This window comes from Pseudophryne corroboree, chromosome 4 (genome assembly GCF_028390025.1).
Source record: "Pseudophryne corroboree isolate aPseCor3 chromosome 4, aPseCor3.hap2, whole genome shotgun sequence".
Classification (NCBI taxonomy): domain Eukaryota; kingdom Metazoa; phylum Chordata; class Amphibia; order Anura; family Myobatrachidae; genus Pseudophryne; species Pseudophryne corroboree.
Genome location: NC_086447.1, coordinates 422,292,377 through 422,318,289, shown reverse-complemented (window position 1 = coordinate 422,318,289; position 25,913 = coordinate 422,292,377). Strand labels below are relative to the sequence as shown.

General features: G+C 43.4%; 1 protein-coding gene across 1 annotated transcript in view; it reads left to right on the top strand.

The window, feature by feature from the left end:
* Positions 1–25,913, top strand: part of IMPG1 (interphotoreceptor matrix proteoglycan 1) — a 511,490-nt gene that overhangs the window by 93,809 nt on the left and 391,768 nt on the right. Inside the window, exon 3 of the mRNA XM_063916848.1 lies at positions 19,122–19,288. The gene's annotated coding sequence lies outside the window, so the exon portion shown is untranslated. The remainder of the gene's footprint in view (positions 1–19,121; positions 19,289–25,913) is intronic.

The window sequence follows — 25,913 nt, the reverse complement described above, 5'->3', positions numbered from 1 at the left end:
TATATATATTGATTTCATCTCATTATCAATCATCTAGTCTATATTAGCAGCAGACACAGTACGTTAGTCCACGGCTGTAGCTACCTCTGTGTCGGCACTCGGCAGTCCATCCATAATTGTATACCACCTACCCGTGGTTTTTTTCTTTTTCTTTCTTCTTTGTACATACTACTATAGAGTATAGTAGCTTACTGTAGCAGTCTGCGGTGCTGCTGAGCTGACAGTGTCCAGCAGGTCCGTCATCAGTCATCATTACCTAATAAATATATTATCTACCTGTCCGGCTGCAGTACTAGTGATATTATATATACATACATATATATATTGATTTCATCTCATTATCAATCATCCAGTCTATATTTGCAGCAGACACAGTACGTTAGTCCACGGCTGTAGCTATCTCTGTGTCGGCACTCAGCAGTCCATCCATAATTGTATACCACCTACCCGTGGGTTTTTTTTTTCTTTCTTCTTTGTACATACTACTATAGTATAGTAGCTTACTGTAGCAGTCTGCGGTGCTGCTGAGCTGACAGTGTCCAGCAGGTCCGTCATCAGTCATCATTACCTAATAAATATATTATCTACCTGTCCGGCTGCAGTACTAGTGATATTATATATACATACATATATATATTGATTTCATCTCATTATCAATCATCCAGTCTATATTAGCAGCAGACACAGTACGTTAGTCCACGGCTGTAGCTACCTCTGTGTCGGCACTCGGCAGTCCATCCATAATTGTATACCACCTACCCGTGGTTTTTTTTTTTTTCTTTCTTCTTTGTACATACTACTATAGAGTATAGTAGCTTACTGTAGCAGTCTGCGGTGCTGCTGAGCTGACAGTGTCCAGCAGGTCCGTCATCAGTCATCATTACCTAATAAATATATTATCTACCTGTCCGGCTGCAGTACTAGTGATATTATATATACATACATATATATATTGATTTCATCTCATTATCAATCATCCAGTCTATATTAGCAGCAGACACAGTACGTTAGTCCACGGCTGTAGCTACCTCTGTGTCGGCACTCAGCAGTCCATCCATAATTGTATACCACCTACCCGTGGTTTTTTTTTTTCTTTCTTCTTTGTACATACTACTATAGTATAGTAGCTTACTGTAGCAGTCTGCGGTGCTGCTGAGCTGACAGTGTCCAGCAGGTCCGTCATCAGTCATCATTACCTAATAAATATATTATCTACCTGTCCGGCTGCAGTACTAGTGATATTATATATACATACATATATATATTGATTTCATCTAATTATCAATCATCCAGTCTATATTAGCAGCAGACACAGTACGTTAGTCCACGGCTGTAGCTACCTCTGTGTCGGCACTCGGCAGTCCATCCATAATTGTATACCACCTACCCGTGGTTTTTTTTTTCTTTCTTCTTTGTACATACTACTATAGTATAGTAGCTTACTGTAGCAGTCTGCGGTGCTGCTGAGCTGACAGTGTCCAGCAGGTCCGTCATCAGTCATCATTACCTAATAAATATATTATCTACCTGTCCGGCTGCAATACTAGTGATATTATATATACATACATATATATATTGATTTCATCTCATTATCAATCATCCAGTCTATATTAGCAGCAGACACAGTACATTAGTCCACGGCTGTAGCTACCTCTGTGTCGGCACTCGGCAGTCCATCCATAATTGTATACCACCTACCCGTGGTTTTTTTTTTTTCTTTCTTCTTTGTACATACTACTATAGTATAGTAGCTTACTGTAGCAGTCTGCGGTGCTGCTGAGCTGACAGTGTCCAGCAGGTCCGTCATCAGTCATCATTACCTAATAAATATATTATCTACCTGTCCGGCTGCAGTACTAGTGATATTATATATACATACATATATATATTGATTTCATCTCATTATCAATCATCCAGTCTATATTAGCAGCAGACACAGTACGTTAGTCCACGGCTGTAGCTACCTCTGTGTCAGCACTCGGCAGTCCATCAATAAGTATACTAGTATCCATCCATCTCCATTGTTTACCTGAGGTGCCTTTTAGTTGTGCCTATTAAAATATGGAGAACAAAAATGTTGAGGTTCCAAAATTAGGGAAAGATCAAGATCCACTTCCACCTCGTGCTGAAGCTGCTGCCACTAGTCATGGCCGAGACGATGAAATGCCAGCAACGTCGTCTGCCAAGGCCGATGCCCAATGTCATAGTACAGAGCATGTCAAATCCAAAACACCAAATATCAGTTAAAAAAGGACTCCAAAACCTAAAATAAAATTGTCGGAGGAGAAGCGTAAACTTGCCAATATGCCATTTACCACACGGAGTGGCAAGGAACGGCTGAGGCCCTGGCCTATGTTCATGGCTAGTGGTTCAGCTTCACATGAGGATGGAAGCACTCAGCCTCTCGCTAGAAAACTGAAAAGACTCAAGCTGGCTAAAGCACCGCAAAGAACTGTGCGTTCTTCGAAATCCCAAATCCACAAGGAGAGTCCAATTGTGTCGGTTGCGATGCCTGACCTTCCCAACACTGGACGTGAAGAGCATGCGCCTTCCACCATTTGCACGCCCCCTGCAAGTGCTGGAAGGAGCACCCGCAGTCCAGTTCCTGATAGTCAGATTGAAGATGTCAGTGTTGAAGTACACCAGGATGAGGAGGATATGGGTGTTGCTGGCGCTGGGGAGGAAATTGACCATGAGGATTCTGATGGTGAGGTGGTTTGTTTAAGTCAGGCACCCGGGGAGACACCTGTTGTCCATGGGAGGAATATGGCCGTTGACATGCCTGGTGAAAATACCAAAAAAATCAGCTCTTCAGTGTGGAGGTATTTCAACAGAAAAGCGGACAACAGGTGTCAAGCCGTGTGTTGCCTTTGTCAAGCTGTAATAAGTAGGGGTAAGGACGTTAACCACCTCGGAACATCCTCCCTTATACGTCACCTGCAGCGCATTCATAATAAGTCAGTGACAAGTTCAAAAACTTTGGGCGACAGCGGAAGCAGTCCACTGACCAGTAAATCCCTTCCTCTTGTAACCAAGCTCACGCAAACCACCCCACCAACTCCCTCAGTGTCAATTTCCTCCTTCCCCAGGAATGCCAATAGTCCTGCAGGCCATGTCACTGGCAATTCTGACGAGTCCTCTCCTGCCTGGGATTCCTCCGATGCATCCTTGCGTGTAACGCCTACTGCTGCTGGCGCTGCTGTTGTTGCTGCTGGGAGTCGATGGTCATCCCAGAGAGGAAGTCGTAAGCCCACTTGTACTACTTCCAGTAAGCAATTGACTGTCCAACAGTCCTTTGCGAGGAAGATGAAATATCACAGCAGTCATCCTGCTGCAAAGCGGATAACTGAGGCCTTGACAACTATGTTGGTGTTAGACGTGCGTCCGGTATCCGCCGTTAGTTCACAGGGAACTAGACAATTTATTGAGGCAGTGTGCCCCCGTTACCAAATACCATCTAGGTTCCACTTCTCTAGGCAGGCGATACCGAGAATGTACACGGACGTCAGAAAAAGACTCACCAGTGTCCTAAAAAATGCAGTTGTACCCAATGTCCACTTAACCACGGACATGTGGACAAGTGGAGCAGGGCAGGGTCAGGACTATATGACTGTGACAGCCCACTGGGTAGTTGTATGGACTCCCGCCGCAAGAACAGCAGCGGCGGCACCAGTAGCAGCATCTCGCAAACGCCAACTCTTTCCTAGGCAGGCTACGCTTTGTATCACCGCTTTCCAGAATACGCACACAGCTGAAAACCTCTTACGGCAACTGAGGAAGATCATCGCGGAATGGCTTACCCCAATTGGACTCTCCTGTGGATTTGTGGCATCGGACAACGCCAGCAATATTGTGTGTGCATTAAATATGGGCAAATTCCAGCATGTCCCATGTTTTGCACATACCTTGAATTTGGTGGTGCAGAATTTTTTAAAAAACGACAGGGGCGTGCAAGAGATGCTGTCGGTGGCCAGAAGAATTGCGGGACACTTTCGGCGTACAGGCACCACGTACAGAAGACTGGAGCACCACCAAAAACTACTGAACCTGCCCTGCCATCATCTGAAGCAAGAAGTGGTAACGAGGTGGAATTCAACCCTCTATATGCTTCAGAGGTTGGAGGAGCAGCAAAAGGCCATTCAAGCCTATACAATTGAGCACGATATAGGAGGTGGAATGCACCTGTCTCAAGCGCAGTGGAGAATGATTTCAACGTTGTGCAAGGTTCTGATGCCCTTTGAACTTGCCACACGTGAAGTCAGTTCAGACACTGCCAGCCTGAGTCAGGTCATTCCCCTCATCAGGCTTTTGCAGAAGAAGCTGGAGACATTGAAGGAGGAGCTAACACGGAGCGATTCCGCTAGGCATGTGGGACTTGTGGATGGAGCCCTTAATTCGCTTAACAAGGATTCACGGGTGGTCAATCTGTTGAAATCAGAGCACTACATTTTGGCCACCGTGCTCGATCCTAGATTTAAAGCCTACCTTGGATCTCTCTTTCCGGCAGACACAAGTCTGCTGGGGTTGAAAGACCTGCTGGTGAGAAAATTGTCAAGTCAAGCGGAACGCGACCTGTCAACATCTCCTCCTTCACATTCTCCCGCAACTGGGGGTGCGAGGAAAAGGCTCAGAATTCCGAGCCCACCCGCTGGCGGTGATGCAGGGCAGTCTGGAGCGACTGCTGATGCTGACATCTGGTCCGGACTGAAGGACCTGACAACGATTACGGACATGTCGTCTACTGTCACTGCATATGATTCTCTCACCATTGAAAGAATGGTGGAGGATTATATGAGTGACCACATCCAAGTAGGCACGTCACACAGTCCGTACTTATACTGGCAGGAAAAAGAGGCAATTTGGAGGCCCTTGCACAAACTGGCTTTATTCTACCTAAGTTGCCCTCCCACAAGTGTGTACTCCGAAAGAGTGTTTAGTGCCGCCGCTCACCTTGTCAGCAATCGGCGTACGAGGTTACATCCAGAAAATGTGGAGAAGATGATGTTCATTAAAATGAATTATAATCAATTCCTCCGTGGAGACATTGACCAGCAGCAATTGCCTCCACAAAGTACACAGGGAGCTGAGATGGTGGATTCCAGTGGGGACGAATTGATAATCTGTGAGGAGGGGGATGTACACGGTGATATATCGGAGGATGATGATGAGGTGGACATCTTGCCTCTGTAGAGCCAGTTTGTGCAAGGAGAGATTAATTGCTTCTTTTTTGGTGGGGGTCCAAACCAACCCGTCATTTCAGTCACAGTCGTGTGGCAGACCCTGTCACTGAAATGATGGGTTGGTTAAAGTGTGCATGTCCTGTTTATACAACATAAGGGTGGGTGGGAGGGCCCAAGGACAATTCCATCTTGCACCTCTTTTTTCTTTAATTTTTCTTTGCGTCATGTGCTGTTTGGGGAGGGTTTTTTGGAAGGGACATCCTGCGTGACACTGCAGTGCCACTCCTAGATGGGCCCGGTGTTTGTGTCGGCCACTAGGGTCGCTTATCTTACTCATACAGCTACCTCATTGCGCCTCTTTTTTTCTTTGCGTCATGTGCTGTTTGGGGAGGGTTTTTTGGAAGGGACATCCTGCGTGACACTGCAGTGACACTCCTAGATGGGCCCGGTGTTTGTGTCGGCCACCAGGGTCGCTTATCTTACTCACACAGCTACCTCATTGCGCCTCTTTTTTTCTTTGCGTCATGTGCTGTTTGGGGAGGGTTTTTTGGAAGGGACATCCTGCGTGACACTGCAGTGCCACTCCTAGATGGTCCCGGTGTTTGTGTCGGCCACTAGGGTCGCTTATCTTACTCACACAGCTACCTCATTGCGCCTCTTTTTTTCTTTGCGTCATGTGCTGTTTGGGGAGGGTTTTTTGGAAGGGACATCCTGCGTGACACTGCAGTGACACTCCTAGATGGGCCCGGTGTTTGTGTCGGACACTAGGGTCGCTTATCTTACTCACACAGCTACCTCATTGCGCCTCTTTTTTTCTTTGCGTCATGTGCTGTTTGGGGAGGGTTTTTTGGAAGGGACATCCTGCGTGACACTGCAGTGACACTCCTAGATGGGCCCGGTGTTTGTGTCGGCCACTAGGGTCGCTTATCTTACTCACACAGCTACCTCATTGCGCCTCTTTTTTTCTTTGCGTCATGTGCTGTTTGGGGAGGGTTTTTTGGAAGGGACATCCTGCGTGACACTGCAGTGACACTCCTAGATGGGCCCGGTGTTTGTGTCGGCCACTAGGGTCGCTTAGCTTAGTCATCCAGCGACCTAGGTGCAAATTTTAGGACTAAAAATAATATTGTGAGGTGTGAGGTATTCAGAATAGACTGAAAATGAGTGTAAATTATGGTTTTTGAGGTTAATAATACTTTGGGATCAAAATGACCCCCAAATTCTATGATTTAAGCTGTTTTTTAGTGTTTTTTGAAAAAAACACCCGAATCCAAAACACACCCGAATCCGACAAAAAAAATTCGGTGAGGTTTTGCCAAAACGCGGTCGAACCCAAAACACGGCCGCGGAACCGAACCCAAAACCAAAACACAAAACCCGAAAAATTTCCGGCGCTCATCTCTAATCCAAATCCCCTGTACTCGCTTGTCCCTCGTTGTGCGGCGCGCCCACCGCATCTTGACTCGTTGCTTGTGGGTCCACTGTAGTCAACGCATCTAACGACACTGCCTGAGAAGGTACAACCTGCGGGCTTAATAAAACTGCATTAATCCCTGCCTGAGCAGATGAATCTGACACCGTAGGTGCATCCAATGGCGTCTGCACCCCAGGAAGCAAAAGAGGCATGATAACAGGCGACTGCCTCGGGGACGGAGGCCTAACCGGGGGAGGGGCCTGAGGCAAAGGTGGTAAACCAAAATGCTGCGAGTTTGCAAATTGGCTCGGTATTGCTTTAACTAATTGCCCGAATTGATTAATTAACTGCGGAGCCGATGCAAACCAGGCAAAATTTGGAACGATATGCGGCTGATAAAATTGGCCTACGTTTTGATGTAATTGAGGGTTAAAAAACTGCTGTTGCCCTGCGAAAGGCAAATGCATTAACTGCTGATCAACTTGATTAAAATATGGCGACCAAGCTACCTGCGTGGGCTGCGCACCGCCTACGGCTTGATTGTGTATAGGGGCCTGCATTCTGTATAAAGCCCCTGTTGCATCCATGCCTGTCATCATCCCTCTCCGCTGGTTAGTAATGCTAGGAGCATTCACTGAATGCCTCCCAACATTCCCAACACCTCCAGATGTGGGGGAGCTTAATAAATTCACTCCCCCTTGCATAAATGCTGGTGACTGATTGTTACTGCCCGCAATCACCCCCCCAGCTCCTGAAGCTGTGGGTGATGACTGCAAGGCAGCGTTGCTAACTAAAATGGAGTCGGGGGCGGGGCTTATCGCCGCTGCCGCCGAGACCCCCGACTCACTAACTACTACTGAGGATGGCCGGCGGGGGGTGCCTGCCGGACTGGCAGACGCACTTGCCAGCCATGCCCGCAGCACCGAAGGGGAGGGAGACGCTGGCACGCCAGCCGCAGCCGCGGCTGACGGAGCTCCGGCGGTGGTGATTGTGCGACGAGACCCGCGCACAGTGAAGCGCCGGGCTCCTCTCACCGCCGGAGAAGCAGCAGCGGCTGCAAGCTGCCTGGCTGCCTCAACCAAACGGCGAGGGGGGGGAGCACTACGACGGGGACGGGGCATCCTGAGGTAAAATACAACACCCTGACAAATACCTGACAAGAAATTGAATATAAACTTTCTTATAAAACAACAATATTATTCAGTTTAGTAAATTATGAGTTAACCCAATAATATTAAGGACTGTAACTGGAAAACTTAAACTTCTAGCTAAATATCAAACAAGCTGAAAAACCTGTGTGAATGATACCAATACAATACCACATCCAGGGATCCCAAAATGGCAAGAGGAATTTGAATTCCTCAGCCCTGCCCTATATAAACTCAAACGACCCGCCTACCAAACAAATTCCATTGGCTAAATGATTGATTGACAGCCTTAACCTCCTCTTCACCCCTAGCAAACTAAAAAACCAGTTTCAGCCAGCTCAGCTTCATAACAAACAGGGTGCTTATATTCTCTCTGTCCTATGCAGTCCCTCGCTCATTTAAACTTTTTTAAGGTATATAAGCGATAGGAGAAAAACAGAACGTGGAATAATAAAACTAAAGACAGAGACTGGGAGTATTGTTGAGGGAGACAATGTAATAGCAGATCATCTTCATAATTATTTTTGCTCGGTATTCACTACTGAAAGAGAGGAGAAGGGGCCACAGTTAAGTTGCAAGGATATTCAGGAAAATTAAACAAGTACATGTACACAGGAAAAAGTCTTAACAGAACTCTCAAAGCTTAAAGTGGACAAATCTATGAGGCCAGATACATCTAAGGATAGTAAAAAAGCTTAAAGAGGTGCTGGTAGCACCATTTACAGAATTATTCAACCAGTCATTAGCTACAGGAGTAATTCTAGAGGACTGGCAAAGAGTGAATGTAGTCCGACTGCACAAAAGTGGAAGCAAGGAAGAGGCAAACAACTACAGATCAGTGACTTTTACATCAGTAGTAGGGAAATTGATGGAAACATTTTTAAAAGAAAAGAAATGTATAGATTATCTCAAATCCAGCAATTTACATGATTCCAAACAGCATGGATTCATTGGGGGGAGATCATGTCAAACAAACCTTACTGACTTTTTTGACTGTGTGACTAAAGTGATGGATAAAGGTGGATATAGCTTATCTAGACATTACTAAGGCTTTTGACACTGTTCCATATCACAGACTGCTAAATAAACTCAAAAGCTTGGGATTGGCTCCTAAGATTGTGGAATGGATAAGATTTTGGTTGCAGGATAGAAAACAGAGAGTTGTAGTAAATGGAGTGCATTCACAGGAGGGAAATGTTACCAGTGGAGTACCCCAGTGATCTGTACTTGGACTAGTGCTTTTTAATATCTTTATTGATGACACTGCAAATGGCATTGTAGGGAAATCATGCATGTTTGCAGATGACATAAAGGTATGCAACACGGTAGACACACCAGGAGGGGTAAAACAAATGATTGAGGATTTAGGTAGACTAGAGGAATGGTCAAGAGTGTGGCAATTACAGTTTAATGCCAAAAAATGCTAAATCATGCACTTGGTCTCAAAAAATCCAAAGGCTAAATATAGTATTAATGGCCCTATACTGGAAACTACTGAGGAGGAAAGGGATCTAGGATTCACTATTTCAGGTGACTTAAAGGCAGGCTAGCAATGTAATAAAGCAATGAGGAAGACTAGTCAGATGCTTGACTACATTGGGAGAAAGAGCAGCAGCAGAAAGAAAGAAGTAATAATGCCACTGTATAGGTCATTGGTACGGCCTCATCTAGAATACTGTGTTCAATTCTAGAAGCCATATCTTCAAAAGGATGTTATACATTAGAGACTGTACAAAAAAGGGCAACTCAAAAGGTGTATGGCCTACATGACAAAACATACCCAGAAAGATCAAAAAATCTCAATATATATTTATATATAGTTTGGAGCAGAGAGTAGAAAGGGGGGCCTTGATAGAAACTTTCAAATATATCATGGGTTTTAACAAAGTCCAGGAGGGAAACATTCTTCAAATGAAGAGAAGCAATAGGACACGAGGACATGCACTGAAACTGGAGGGAGTTAGGTTCAGGGGAAATTTGAGGAAAAATGACTTCACAGAAAGGGTAGTGGACAAGTACAATAACCTCCCATCAGAGGTGGTAGAGTCTAAAGGTGTGTGCACATGGTAAGATTTTTTTCTTGCATTTTTGACTATATAGTCAAAATCACAAGGAAAGTTAGTGCAGATCGCAAGGTGAAAGTCACCTTGTGATCCCAATGCGATACTGATGCACGCTCTCGCGAGGTCGGTATCACAAGCCTAGATATACTGTGAGGCAAGTAAATTTTGACTAGTATAAAAGTATAGTCAAAATTAACACTTAGCCAAAATCGTACACAGCCAGTATCGCAAGCACAGTCATCCAGGCTTGCGATACTGACCACAGTCAATATCGCATAGTGAGAATTGGACATAGCTGAAATCTCACCGTGTGTACACACCTTAAGACAGTAGAGCAATTTAAACATGCATGGGATAGACATAAGGATATCCTTACAAAGAAATTAGGATCAAAAAAGGTTTGAGATAAAAATATGGTATAAAAAGGGTCAGACTAGGTGGGTCAGGTGGTTCTTATCTGCCGTCAAATTCTATGTTTGTAAATTGGTAGAGTGCAGAATGGAGAGGACATTTCATAATTTAAAAACACAGATGATATGCATGAAATGCAGAATAGACTTTGCAGCATGAGAAATTAATTACATAAAGTTGTGATTTAATGCAGTCCATCTGTGGTAGTGGTGGCTTATAGTATATTTCACTTCAGATTACCTTTGGTTTAATGCCAGTATAATGCCAGTATTATGATTGAAATTTAAATAACACTTTTATGTCAGCACTTATGTGTTAGCACCAACACCCAGGGCATATACACTTACAGTGATCTTTAAATAGTGAAATGTGCCATGTGAATGCAATGATTACAAACTCCTACCAAAACATATTTTATTAAAAGCCCTAGAAATAAATTAGCTTACATAGACATGCATGGCATACCAACATAGCAGACAACTGGAGCTTAACAAAGAAGAGAGAAAAAAAAAAGAACTATTCAATTTACCCATTCATTACAAACACTGCTATGCAATAGAATCCTATTTCACTTGCATCTAATGGAGGTAGTGACTTTGAATTTACCCACGCAATATAAACACTGCTATGCAATAGAAAATCCTATGTCACTTGCATCTGATGGTAGTAGTGATTGTTCAAGTTAGCTATGCAATATAAAAACTGCTATGCAATTGAACCCCATATCACTTGCATTCAATGGGAGTAGTGACTGTTCAATTTACCTGTTGATGAGAAGGACTGATAATCAGTCAATTCACAATTGAAAACAGCTGATGACATAACTAATAATGGCGAGAGTAGTGACTGTTCAATTTACCTGTTGATGAGAAGGAGTGATGAGAGCATACCTCCCAACTGTCCCGATTTTCACGGGACAGTCCCATTTTCTGGGGACTGTCCTGCTGTACCACCCGTGGGTCGCAGTGACCCACAGTGGAGTGGGGGTGCAGTTAGGAGGCTCCTGCCTATTCTTAGCAGAGCAGCGTTGCATAGGCAATGTGTGTTTGCACACATCATTTATTCACATGAGACAGAGGGACTGGGGGCATGCCAGCAGCTCACAGAGCGCTGGCTATGCCCCCACAGCTATGAAAATTGGAGGCGTGGCTCACAATCACAGCATGCCTGTGAAGCCACACCCGTATCTTTTAGCAATGCCCCCTTTTCGGCCACGCAAGAAGTGTCTCTATTTACAGAGTACACATGTTGGGAGGTACATGAGAGGCAATTCACAATCGATAACAGCTGATAATGCCAGAATGACACCAAAATTCTGATTCAAATCTAATTAAGACTTTTATGTCAGCACTTATATGTATGCACCAACATCCATGGTCTATAGTCTTACAATGATCTTTAAATCATGAATAGCATCTTTTATACTTTATATGAGACAGTACATTAATACTGTATACACATTTTACCAAATTAAGGAAAACATTTCCTCACTCTTAAGTACAGTAATTCAGAAATAAGACAGAGTATGCTGTCTTTCTGTTCAGCCTGAATAGTCACAGAGGTCACAGACACAAATGATGGGCACCTATTTACTTTTAGCTAATTGCAGTTAATATACCATTTTGCCGGGTTACCTGCATTTTGTGTTTCATTGGTTAAAGTTAATGCCTACTGGGTTTTTGCAAGTGGCAATGCTTTTACTCCATTCTCTGTAGCCTGCACAAAGCGATACTACAGAGAAATAACTACGCATAATGTAAACATCCCCCTGTGACAGACACACAATCCAAACTATACTTCAATGCAATCCATACAAATATATAAAAAAATGACTGACTATAAAAACATGGTATATTTTAAAACTTGGAACCATCTCCCATTGTGATATAGAATTTTCACATGAACATAACACTAGTTATATCCTATGTAATATATTGTGTAAATGCATAATTTTTGGAGAGACATGGCTTATCAAGATCCCTGATAATAGAAAGAGGAAAGAAATAAAATCTACCCTATTATTGTGTTCATGACCTCGTAACTAGATGAATTAATTAATTACTGATGTATACATATAAACAATTGAAGGAGTTAATTCCTGGAGTTGCAACATGGGTTTCAAAGCTCATATTTACCATCACAGATGCTGCTATCCACCTCTCCAACACAGACACTATCCATGACCTACTCTGTAATCACCTCGCTCTCCTCATTTTGAACATACTGACCTTTGTGCACTCTATCTCATGCTGGACACATTTTTCATATAGCACTTTTTCTGCTCCCACTGAGATCATTCAACGTTCTGTGTAATCACCAAACTTTTCTTCTTTCATTACTGTATACTGTATGACTGAGGATCTTGGTGATAAGTGGAGTGTCTTCTACATTGATTTTACAGTGATTGGACTGTGCACTTCTTTCATCACTGTCTTCTGCTGTCAGCGAATGAGCATTGTGACTGGCTGTGTGTCTGTGAATAGGAAGAGAAAGTATGCTGCTCATATGGGTGGTCATTCCGAGTTGATCGCTCGCTAGCTGGTTTTAGCAGCCGTGCAAACGCTATGCCGCCTCCCACTGGGAGTGTAGTTTAGCTTAGCAGAGGTGCAAACGAAAGGATCGCAGAGCGGCTACAAAGTTTTTTTGTGCAGTTTTAGAGTAGCTCAATACCTACTCAGCGCTTGCGATGACTTCAGACTATTCAGTTCCTGTTCTGATGTCACAAACAAGCCCTGCGTTCGCCCAGCCACGCCTGCGTTTTTCCTGGCATGCCTACGTTTTTCCGAACACTCCCTGAAAACGGTCAGTTGACACCCAGAAATGCCCACTTCCTGTCAGTCACTCTGCGGCCAGCAGTGTGACTCAAATTCTTCGCTAGACCTTGTGTGAAACTACATCTTTCGTTGTAACAGTACATCGCGCGTGCGCATTGCGCCGCATACGCATGCGCAGAAGTGCCATTTTTTTGCCTCATCGTTGCACAGCAAACGAATGCAGCTAGCGATCAACTCGGAATGACCACCATAGACTGGCAAAAACATTACATTATTCTGCTGTAGCACTGTAGAGTATATTCTTATGAATCTATGCCTATGCCATCTAAGTTTAAAGATGCACAATGGATAATGGAGGGGGCATGAAAGCCTTGGCTGAGAACAGTGAGGGTGTGCTCATGCAAATGTGCTTCACACAACTCAACTCCTAGTGCAAAATATAGTACACACACTAGTCATGGTGATCAGCCTCTTAGGATAGGACAAGTGCTTATAGATTCCTGCCACTAAAATGACCTAATGAACTAATTCTGTTGCCTCCATATTTAAGTGGTTAGAAAAGTCAGAAAACTTACTAGTTTTTCCTACTTTTTCGCCATCCCTCTAGATCCCATAGGATGCAATAGGGGCTGCAGCCAGACAATATCTACATAATGCCATCTATTGATTACATGGGATGCTGAATGTTGAAATGGTGAATGTTGACAGGGTTTCAAAATTGACAGTGGTCATGTCAGCATTCCCTATGTCAATATTCTCAACATGTTACAATTATGCAACAGTATGAATGTCAACAATACTATCTAACCCTAACCACAGCTTAATCCTATCTTTAACTACAGCCTAACCTTAACCAAAGCACAATCCTAAATGCAGCCCTAACTTGGCTTAGCACAAACCCACAGTCTAACTCTAACCCTATCCCTAATTGCAGCCTAACCCTAACAATAATAATTTCAGAATGCAGACATTCCAAAAACGTTGACATGTTTCATGGTGACATTATGAACATGTCTATAGAAAATATGTTGAGGTTTCAGAACTGAACCTAACCCAAATTAATTTGTGATATGATAGTGAAAATGGGGGGTAGATGCATAACAAGGGTCGGGCGATCGGTGCACATGCCCTTGGTGCTGTGACAGGCCCAGCAGAGGGGTGCACTGCCAGCCAGGGTAATGTACTACCCAGTGGAGTGTAATCCTGCCAGGTGTTTGTGTAGGCTACTGAAACTGCACTTCTCCATATCTGCTCCCGGTGCTCCGGACCATCCAGGGGTGAATGCAGGGTCGGCGCAATGCAGTCAGCTGAGTAAGCAATGCAGGAAGGGAGGTGCCAGGCTGGAGAGGTGCCGTACCAGCTCTGCTGTAACAGTCATCGCTGGTTGTGCCTGTCACCCCAGGGCACTGCAGCACCGATCCGCTGGGCCTCACACATAATCATGCTTTCCAAACCCCCATACACACATGTGTATGTCCCCTCCGTGATTGTGGGTACCCCCAACTAATAATTCGCACTCCTGTCCTTATCATGCACACCGCAGCACCTTCACAGCCTTCACCCCCTACCAAAAAAGCAGCACAGACTCCTCTGGCCCCTGCCACCCAGGATAGCAGAATAGCCTCCCCTGCCAACAGCCCTCAAGAATAACACCACAGCCTCCCATGCCCACAGGCCCCCCAGAATAGCAGCACAACCTCGTCTGCCTACATATGCCCCCCCCCCCCTGAAGAGCAACACAGGTTCCCCTGCCCACAGCCCCCAGAACAGCAGCACAGCCTACTCTGCCTACTGTACTGTGCTTCCCTTACCACTCTGCATTATACTGTACTGTCTTATCCACTCTCTTTTATACAGTCCTTTACTGCCCTAAGCACTCTATATTAAATTTATCTGTATTGTTCTGTATTGCCCTAACTATCCTGTAACTGTACTGCAATCACCAGTGTCATTCACTGCTGTCACCCACTGCCTCTCCCAAGTGTCACCCAATGTTGTCACCCACTGCCTCTCCCAGGTGTCAACCACTGTTATCCCCCACTGCCTTTCCCCAGTTGCACCTACTGCCTGTCACCCACTGCCTCTCCCCAGTGTCACCCACTGCCTGCCACCCACTGCCTATCCTTAGAATCTCCCACTGTGTAACCCATTGCCTCTCCCCAGCATCAACTACTGCCTGTCCCCCACTGCCTCTCCCGAGTGTCACCTACTGCATGTTACCCACTGCCTATCCCCAGCATCTCCCACTATGTCACCTACTGCCTCTCCCAGCATCTCCCACTGTGTCACCTTCTACCTCTCCCCAGCATCTCCCACTGTGTCACCCGCTGCCTCTCCCCAGAGTCACCTACTGCCTGTCTCCCACTGCCTCTCCCCAGCGTCATCCACTGATTGTCATGACTGCCTCTCCCCAGTGTCACCCACTGCCTCTCCTATTTATAGGAGTGCACAAATTTATAGTTTGCAGGAAGGTGCTGAATACCTTAGAACCAGCTCTGGGTGAGTGGGTATGAGTAGACTCCGCCTGGCCAATAAAAGTAGGGTTTTCATAAGGAGGTAGGAGATAACAGCCACCAGGCCAACAGAAGCAAGATGGAGTGGGGATTTGAGATTCAGCCAGAGATAGCATAATTTGGTAGACAGGTTGTTGTGAGACCATCATAGGTTTCTAAATCCACAAAAGAATCTGCATAGTGGCAGGGTTGGTGCCAGAGAGGGGTTGATGGGCAAAATGACAAGTGTGCCAAACTGGGGCTGCAATGAGGACTCAGATTTTGAGGACTGAGGACTAGGATGACCCAGAGGCTATCATCACAACTGCTCTGCCTGCCTCCCTATTTGAAGTTGCAGTGTCTGTCTACCCTAAGGAGACGGGTCCCGGAGGGCAGCTGTAAGTAAAATCTGCCATGCGCATATGAGAATTGATATGACTGTCTCTGTCTGTCTCCAGTCTCAGCCATGTTAAGGACCTTAAGGTGAATGGTGGACCTGTTCTTGTACTATATGGCATAATAGGCAATACTACTGTGTGACATAATATGTATAATAGGCAGTACTACTCTGTGGCATAATGTGTATATGGGGTATTACTACAGTGTGGCATATGTATAATGACACTGCTATAGTGTGGCATAATGCTTACTACTATGGTGTGGCATAATGTATATAATGTGCATTACTACTGTTTGGCCTAATGTGTGTAATAGGCACTATTAGTGTGTTGTATAATGTGTATAATGGGCACTACTACTCTGTGGCATAGTGTGTACATGGGGTACTACTATACTACTGTTTTGCATAACATGTATATGGGATACTACTACGGTGTGGCATAACGTGTATATGGTGTACTACTACTGTGTGGTGTAATCTGTATATAGGGTACTACTACTGTGTGACGTAATTTGTACATGGGGTACTACTACTGTGTGGCAAAAGGTTTACATGGTGTACTACTACTACTGTGTAGCGTAATGTGTACATGGAGTACTACTACTGTGTGGTGAAACATGTATATGGGGTACTACTACTATGTTATGTCATTTGTACATGGGGTACTACTACTGTGTGGCATAATGTGTTTATGGGGTACTACTACTGTATGGCGTAATGTGTACATGAGGTATTACTACTGTGTGGCATAACATGTACAGTACATGGGGAACTACTAATGTGCAGCATGTTCACAATTTATAAAAAGCTATCCTTGGGCTGAACCTTGGTTTAAAAAAAAAAAAATAGACCCAGGCTTTGCTTAAGAAATAAAATAGTGCCCCAGGCCATTCATATTTATTAAAAAATCCACAGGCTTTGTGCAGACAGGGTGTGAAACACACCACCTCTCAGGCTAGCCACTTCCCCCTTTTCAGGATCATACACCAAAGGCGCACTGCTCGAACCTCCGCGCCTTATATATAGGAGTACTACTAATGACCCATTATTAGTAACTTAAAAAGCAAAGATAAAAGAGTAACTTTAAAAGCAGATGCGACTTAGTATTTATTAAATATATTAAACAGACAGATTTATGTATTTGATTCCTCATTAAAGTACAACAAGGTCTGACAATTAAGTTTGTGAACTCATCACAGTAAATGTGCTACATACCTCATTGCTGAATATCACTGTGGTTGCCGGAGTACTATCCTTAGGAAGCTATGCACCAATGCCAGCACCTAGTCCAGCGCCTAGTCCACCTTTGAAAATAATTTTGGTACTTGTTTTGTGGAATGGCCTTCAGAGCTGCTTTCATATTACCCTGATGTAATCAATGTCATCAAAATGACTACCTTTTAATATTTCCTTTAGCTTCAGGAACAGAAAAACGTAATTGGGGACTAGATCCAGTGAATAGGGAAGGTGTTCCAACACAGTAATTTGTTTAGTAGCTAAAAACTCAGTCTCAGACAGTGCCATGTGAGCGGGTGCATTGTCATGATGCAAGATCCATGAGTTGTCGGCAAAAAGTTTGGGTCATTTCCATCTAACTTTCATGCAGCCTTTTCAGTACTTCCAAATAGGAATTTTGGTTGGTGTTTACTTGCTCTGCTATGCTCCTGACAGCTGGCAATTTTGATGCACAATTTGACAAACTTTTACAATGTTTTCTTCAGTTCTGCACGTTGCTGGCCATCCTGATATCTCTTCTTCAGTGACACTTTCTCTTGCCTCAGAAAAACATTTCACCCACTGGTAAACTGCTATTTTCTTCATAGTATTATCCCAAAAAACTTGCACTAACAGCTCTCTGATTTAATTTCCAGTCTTGCCAAGTTTAATAAGAAATGGAATGTTCATTCATTGCTCTAATTCAAGCACTGACATTCTTGCAAAGGCACACCAAAACACACACAGACAATAATAGATGCAACTCAGGAAGAGACTGCTGTAGATCAACACAGCAGTGAAACGCTGATACAGTATGCCAACGTCATCAAACTACATTGAGGTTTCTGTCCAGCGCTCACAAACTTAATTGTAATGCTATTATGTATGAATTGTGTAGTGTAAATGTAGCATTTTCTATAATCACTGTCACTGCTTGTTGTGTTATATGAGATCATGTTGACATTGAAAGAATGACGATATGTTCAACATGTCAGTGTTATGCATGTCGATGGTGCAAATGTTTACAGTACTACTGTATGTAACTCCAACCACAAATTTGAACTCATGATCCACTACACCAACCATAATTACCATTTTCTCTGTGCTGAATTTTAATCTAAATAGTCCAAATGTTGGAAGCACCATTTTAGATCACAGTTGTGTACTTTCCCTTAGAGATAAGCGAAATGTGGATAAATACATAACAAGTTGACCTCATGGTGGAACAAATGAAATTTTGGCAATACATTCTTCAAGTTCAGCTTTTGTCATTCCATAGTACAGTATACTTGAAATTCACTCTCCCTCTCATGAGTCAGTGCATCTTGTTACGTCAAGCAAGCTAATAACTTGGAGCACTGTAATCTTCATCTTGTAATTTCTATTGAAATTGATTATAACTTTTATACATTTTAATTACTCTGTTTTAATAAATATGAACATTTAAAAACTAAGCAATGAATCGAAATTGTAAGGATCCCATTTAACATGCAGAAAACAACAAACATTTTTATTGCAAAATGGGACAATGCTGAAACAGAAGGACATTTCCAGGACAAAAATTTGTTGGGACACAAATGTGAAACTTGGAACTACTACTGCTGTATACTAGCCACATATTCTTTCAATGTCAGCTGATTTGGAGGTTGCATAATTTTTAATTAAACTTAGATAATCAACTAGTCTTGAGATCTGTATCCACATTATGGGAAACATTTTATCATATTCAAATTCAAACCATTATTTTTTATTATTGTGTTGGTACCCAAATGTCCAGGTCTCCAACATCAGTAGACCCTTAGTGGCAGCCTGATCAACAATGATCTGAGGTTTTAACAAGTTACAACCAGAATAAATAAATCAGATGATACAAAGAGGATTAACATTTTTAAAGTGATTTAATAGGTTATACTGAGTGAAAATTCGATGTTATATACCTCATTTGTTAAGTTGAATGTTAATGGTTGAACTTTTCACACTATCTGCTCTATATCTACAATCTGTGTTATTTTATTTGGCTTTAGTCTGTCAGGAGGCTGTGTGGGAAGCTTTTCGGATCTTCTTGGATCGAATTCCTCAAACCACAGAGTACCAGAGCTGGGTTGATGCATGTCAGCAAGAATCCTTTTGTTTTTCTGAAATTGGGAAAAACTTTAGCAGCTCACAAGAACATCTGGATATTGTTCAACAGGTAAGAATTAAGTATCGAAGTACAGTCATCATTTATAAGATATCACAAAACTCTGAAAGGCCAAATTGTAAGTCTACCAAAAACATATACAAATGATGAATCACACATAGAAACTAATGAGTTTGGCTGATAGGTGCAGACATGAGACAAGGGGTACAGCTTGATAGAGATTACAGTATGGTTGTTTGTTTGGCTTTTTTATTTATTGATTGATTCAATTATAAATATTACAACTGTCAGCATTTATGTTTGTTACTTGGTTTTATACTTTTGCATTTTCGTATGTACAATACATTTGTCAACAACTATAAATAATTCCTTCCCAAGATCCCCGACTTACAGAGTTGTACAGAATTTTAATCAACTCACTGTTTAACGAGAAGGAGAATAATCTTCTAGGCTGCCTACTTCACTGTATTCAGCACAATATTGCAATTTAAGTGACTTGTCTGGACAACTATTCAATAATCAATACATCTCCAAATTGATCTTTTTTATGTCCGGTATTCAGACTTCCTAAAGTAATATATACAGATTAGGTCCGTAAATGTATACCTATGCATGTATTTATTTGTTTATGATGGTATGTTTAATTCAATAGCAATGTATAGCAAGCAACAAATAAAAAGGATATGTACAGAGCATACACTTGTGGTTAAAAGAACAAAACACATGTAAAGTTTTAAATTGCAATTTGGATTATTGGTGTTAGAAGAAGCATGCAAAAATATAATAAAATTATTAAGACTAACATTTGTAATGTGGTTTAAATGATATGGCCACTTATTTATGTATTTTCTTCTGTAAAAAGCAAAACATATTTTCATAATGTATTACTTTATTTTTGTGTATGAACTTTATATCTTTATTTCTTTAATTTTCACTGAGTATTTGTGACTGTGGTTGTGCTTATAAAAAAAACCCTGGGGGCAGCTGTCTTAGGCAGTATGTTTGAGGTGACAGTAAAATGAAAGGAATTAATTGATAATTTTCTTGATATGTAAATCCATATTAGCTGAACTTGCTCTGCTGTGAGATTTAATATTTAAAAACTGCAATATTCATAGAAGGAGACGGAGCCATCCACCTCCTTCTGGCACAGTCTAGCAGCTTGTAAAATACAGCAAGTAAATGATTTCTAGGGAGTAAACAGCAAATTGCTTGGTTACATCCATTTGGGAATTGTGGATTCTTAGAATAAACAAATGTTACACTCAAAGTGCAGACCAGTGACCTGTTCATTAAAGAGTGGGCCATACCAGAATCAGTGACCCGAAGTTAGAGCTCCCATCATTTTGAAAATCAAGACATCTATATTGCATGAAGTTTTTATGATCTTTTACTGTAGGTCACAAATAAAGTTAGATAGTTATAGAAACCTATACCCATCCATTCTTGTGTGCACCAATAGTCTTTATAATGGCAAAAAAAGAAAATTATAAATTAAATATTTAAAGGTAGGAAGACCAAGAAAAACAGAAACCCTACATAAGGATTGCTTTAATTGTACTAAATACAGTATGTTTTCAATACTCAGTGCTGAATTAAGGCTTTGAGGGCCCAGAGCCAGTACCATAAAGAAGGGTGTGTAGCCATTGCAGGTGCAGAGGTACCATCCATACCTGCCCTCGGCTGTATGCAGGCCCCTTCTCCGGATCATGGATTGCAGAAGAATAAAACACATAAATCAAGCGCTTTAAAGGTAACCACATTTACATAACAGCACCAAAAGTGTTAAAACAGAACAATAATCACCGTAAAGACAAAAGCACCATCCAGTCTTAGGGGTCCTGGTAGAGAATGGATCTCCGCTCCGGAATTCTGTAATCCAGCCTAGCAACACACCACGCAGTCAATGGTAATTGGATACCCCCCATAGAATATATTTCACCAAAAGGAATGTGGGGAATCAGCAAGGAGATCAATTGGGCAGTCGTATGGAAGATGAGGGTGTGGATCATTAGGTCAACCAATATAAAGTTGACAGTCATTAAGTCAACCCCATATGGTTGACATGCACATGGTCGACAGTGAAAAGTTAAGGCCCGTACACACTGGCCGATATATCGCGGGACCGTCGGCCAGTGTGTATGGCCGATACGTCTGTGAACTCCGTCGTTCACAGACGTATCGCGTCGGCCGCGCAGCACAGCCGACGGCCAATATATCTACCGATATATTGCCGCGTCGCTGTGTGTGTACGGGGCGGTCGGCCGACCGCCAGTACACATGCTGCGGCGGCCGGCGGTGATTGACAGCTGAACTGGGTGGGCGTGTGTACATGCCCGCCCAGTTCATGACTTCCGTCCCCGACGGATCGGGCAGTGTGTATGCTGAACACACTGCCCGATCCGTCCATAGATATATCTGCAGATCAATTGATCTGCAGATATATCTATTAGTATGTACCCACCTTTAGACACCTGAAAAGATCAACAGGTACAAAAGGTCAACACAATGAAAAGGTTGACATGGAAATGGTGGACACAAAAACTGTTTTTTGGGTGTTTTGGGGGGTCATTTTGTTTGTTTAACCACATGTAACCCCAATTAGTTGCCACATCCCCTCACTTAATGTACCCTACTTCGCTCAACACGCTTCAGGCATGGTGCCTCATTACACTAGTGCTGCACTAGGCACAAGTTACTCTTCCTAATCGTAGTCCACGTGGATGGTAAAGTATAAAAAAAAATGTAAAAGATAAAAAGTGTGTTGACCATATGTGCGTTGACCACTTTCATTTCAACCATTTGAACCTGTCCACCTTTTTTACCTGTCGACCTAAAGCACTGTCAACCTCTTACATGTCGACGTAATGACCATGTTGACCTTTTGTACCTGTCAACCTAATGCATTTCAACTGTATGGGGTCGACCTATTGACTATCAACCTTAGCAACCTATCACATGGATACCGGAAGATGAGTTACAATCTTTACAGTTAAAGGATATCGGTGTGGCTATTGCGCTAGTTACAACCAAAAAATGGCAAGTACCCAGTTATAGTCGAAATGACACACACATCATTTTTGTTAAAAAAATCTAAATATCACTTTTAATTATTTGTTTTATACTAGAAGAGAAAGATTTTTATCACAGATAAAATTTCAAGCACATTGGCCACATGATGTTATAAAATATACTAAGACAGTATATAAATTCAAATTTGTAAAGCAGCCAATTTTGAGAACTAAAAATTACTTTCAAATGTAATTCAGCAGAATATCTGTATAGGAATCAGAGTTCTTAGTTCAAGTAAGGGGATCTCCTCCCGGCTGCTAGAGGGGATCTCCTCCTGGCTGCTGATCTCCAATGCCGAAGGCATCAGGCTGTGTGCCTCCGCTCCTGTGACACGGCCATCAACTACAGCGCTGGTTGCGGCTGTTTTTAACAAATAAGGCTGATTCCTCAATGCTGCTGCTGGCAATATAAAAGTAAGGCTTCAAGTACAGTCCACGTCTCATGCAGGAGGGGCCACTCGTCTGTTGGTATATGAAGTTCAGGCAAAGAAGTGAGTGGATAAAAACAGTATTATTGGTTGGAGCCGGGAGGCATAGTTGGAGTTTCTGTCCTGACTTCCAGTAAATGTTATCCTTACAGCATATCATCTAAAGGAATTCCAAAATAGCAGGGAATTGAGGTGCCAAAAGAAGATGAGGAGGCATGTAATAGGGTCCAAGTTTGTCAGAGGTATGGGATGTCGGACGAGATTGTCCGTACTTATAAAGCGGCATTCATTTACACGGCAAAACCAGGTTGGTTTTGCTTGTAAATGATTGCCGCTTTAAAAATGCAGCCATTATTGCCCGACATCCCGCACCTCTGGCAAACTCTGACCCTATCACATTCGCCCCTCAATGTGCAATTCTCAACTTATTAATTAATGGATATGCAAACATAAGAAGGATTAATCATTTCAATCAAAACAGGCTGTGGCTTAGAAACCATTGGCACCTCTTTTAGTTATCAAAAGTGGAGTCCATAAACTTTTGACTAGCACCTTATTCAAAGTATCCTCATGAAGAATGAATGCCTTGATCCTGGGGCCTGATTCAGATTTGTAAGTAAAACAAAAAAAGCAAGTACTTTTGTGTCTAGAACAAATCTGATTCAGGCCCCTGCAGCAAGACTAGTATTGCAAAATTAGGCCCAAGTCAGAGTTTCCTCTTTCAACAGATATAAACTAAACTACACTTTAGTATGATCATATGCATAACTTTTTTAGAAAATGAAACCTATCCAACATTAATCTAAGAAATCTCCAAGTAATTCTGATGAGCCACACATTTATCAGCAAGCAGATTTTTTACTCCTGCCAGTACACAGGCTAGAGCAGAGTTTCTATAATATTGCATGTTCAGTTGTAGCACTTCAACTTGGTTCTAAATAAAGATGTGCGGGTTCGGTTTTCTGAAAAGTCTGAAACCAAACCCACCCAAACTTGCCGATTCCGAGTGAATCCAAGTCCTGATTCGGGTTTTCCCTCCACACTCTCATTTCAAAACAAGGCAAAACGTCATCTTCCCGACATTGGATCTTGTGTGTTTTGAATTCCATAAAAATCCCTTTCTCTGTGATTCTGGCACCTTTTCACAGAGGACACTTCAGGATTAGGTTGTGTGGCTAAGGACAACACTGTCTGTGACTGTGATCTAACTACAGGGCCGTTTCTAGCCAATTTGGCTCCCAGTGCGAGATTTAAAAATGCGCCCCCCCCCCCATTCACATAAAAAAAATGCGCCCCCCCATAGATATAAAGAGGAAAAGCATGCGCGCGCATGTGTGTGGGTGTGTGGCCTCATTGAAATGGGCGTGGCTTTTTCATCATCTGATCTCATCATCACAGCCACCACAGGATAAAAAAAAGTCCTCATTTTACACATTACAGCAGGCACGCGACCCCATTTTGCACAGCACAGCAGGCACGTGCCCCCATTTTACACATTGCGGCAGGCACATGCCCCCATTTTACACATTGCGACAGGCACATGTCTCCATTTTACACAGCACGGCAGGCACGTGCCCCCATTTTACACAGTACGGCAGGCACGTGCCCCCATTTTACACATTGCGGCAGGCACATGTCCCCATTTTACACATTGCGGCAGGCACGTCCCCATTTTACACGGCATGGCAGGCACATGTCCCCATTTTACACAGCACGGCAGGCACATGCCCCCATTTTACACATTGCGACAGGCACGTGCCCCCATTTTACACAGTACAACAGGCAAGTGGCCCCATTTTACACAGCACGGCAGGCAAGTGTCCCCATTTTACACAGTACGGCAGGCACGTGCCCCCATTTTACACATTGCGGCAGGCACATGTCCCCATTTTACACAGTGCGGCAGGCACATGTCCCCATTTTACACATTGCGACAGGCACGTGCCCCCATTTTACACATTGCGGCAGGCACGTGTCCCCATTTTACACATTGCGGCAGGCACGTGTCCCCATTTTACACATTGCGGCAGGCACATGTCCCCATTTTACACATTGCGGCAGGCACGTGTCCCCATTTTACACATTGCGGCAGGCAAGAGTCCCCATTTTACACATTGCAGCAGGAAAGTGTCCCTATTTTACACAGTACGGCAGGAAAGTGTCCCTATTTTACACAGTACGGCAGGAAAGTGTCCCTATTTTACACAGTAAGGCAGGAAAGTGTTCCTATTTTGCACAGTACGGCAGGAAAGTGTCCCCATTCTATGCAGTACGGCAGGCAAGTGTCAAGTGGGGGGGGGGGAGGAAGGGAGAGGGAGGGGGGGGGAGAGATGAACAACTTACATGTGAAGATCTCTCCGCTCCTCGCGCCGGCCGCCGGCGCCTCCTCTTAACAGCTTGCTTGGCTCCCCCTCCTCCCTTTTCCCGAGTACTACTGCTCGGGGGGGAGGAGTTTCGCGGATTGACGCTGTTGCGTCGTGAAGTCATGACGCAGCCGCGTCATACCGCAAAACTCCGCCCCCCCGAGCAGGAGTACGCTGGAAAAGGGAGGAGGGGGGAATCTGAGACCCGTAAAGTGCCGCGGCGGGCGCCCCGTGCGGTTGCACGGCTCGCCAGCCGCAAGAAACAGCACTGTCTAACTATATGGCAGCACAAAACAGAGGAAGGGATGCATAGCCTTATATAAACTAAATGTCGTAAGGGCCTAATTCAGAGCTGATCGCAGCAGCAAAATTGTTCTCTAATGGGCAAAACCATGTGCACTGCAGGTGGGGCAGATATAACTTGTGCAGAGAGAGTTAGATTTGGGTGAGTTATTTTGTGTCTGTGCAGAGTAAATACTGGCTGCTTTATTTTTACACTGCAATTTAGATTTCAGTTTGAACAAACCCCACCCAAATCTAAATCTCTCTGCATATGTTATATCTGCCCCACCTGCAGTGCACATGGTTTTGCCCATTTAAGAAACATTTAGCTGCTGCGATCAGGTCTGAATAAAACCCTAAGTTAGGTTAGGAGTCAGACTGGAGTACTTAGGAAAAGCCAGTACAGGTGCACTGTGTCATCTTGCTGTCAATCATTATTATAATAAAACAAACAAAAAAACAACACCAGTAGGAGCATTGTATTAATCACTTGCCTGGCATGGTCGTGTAAGCTCAGCAGGACCCCCCACCT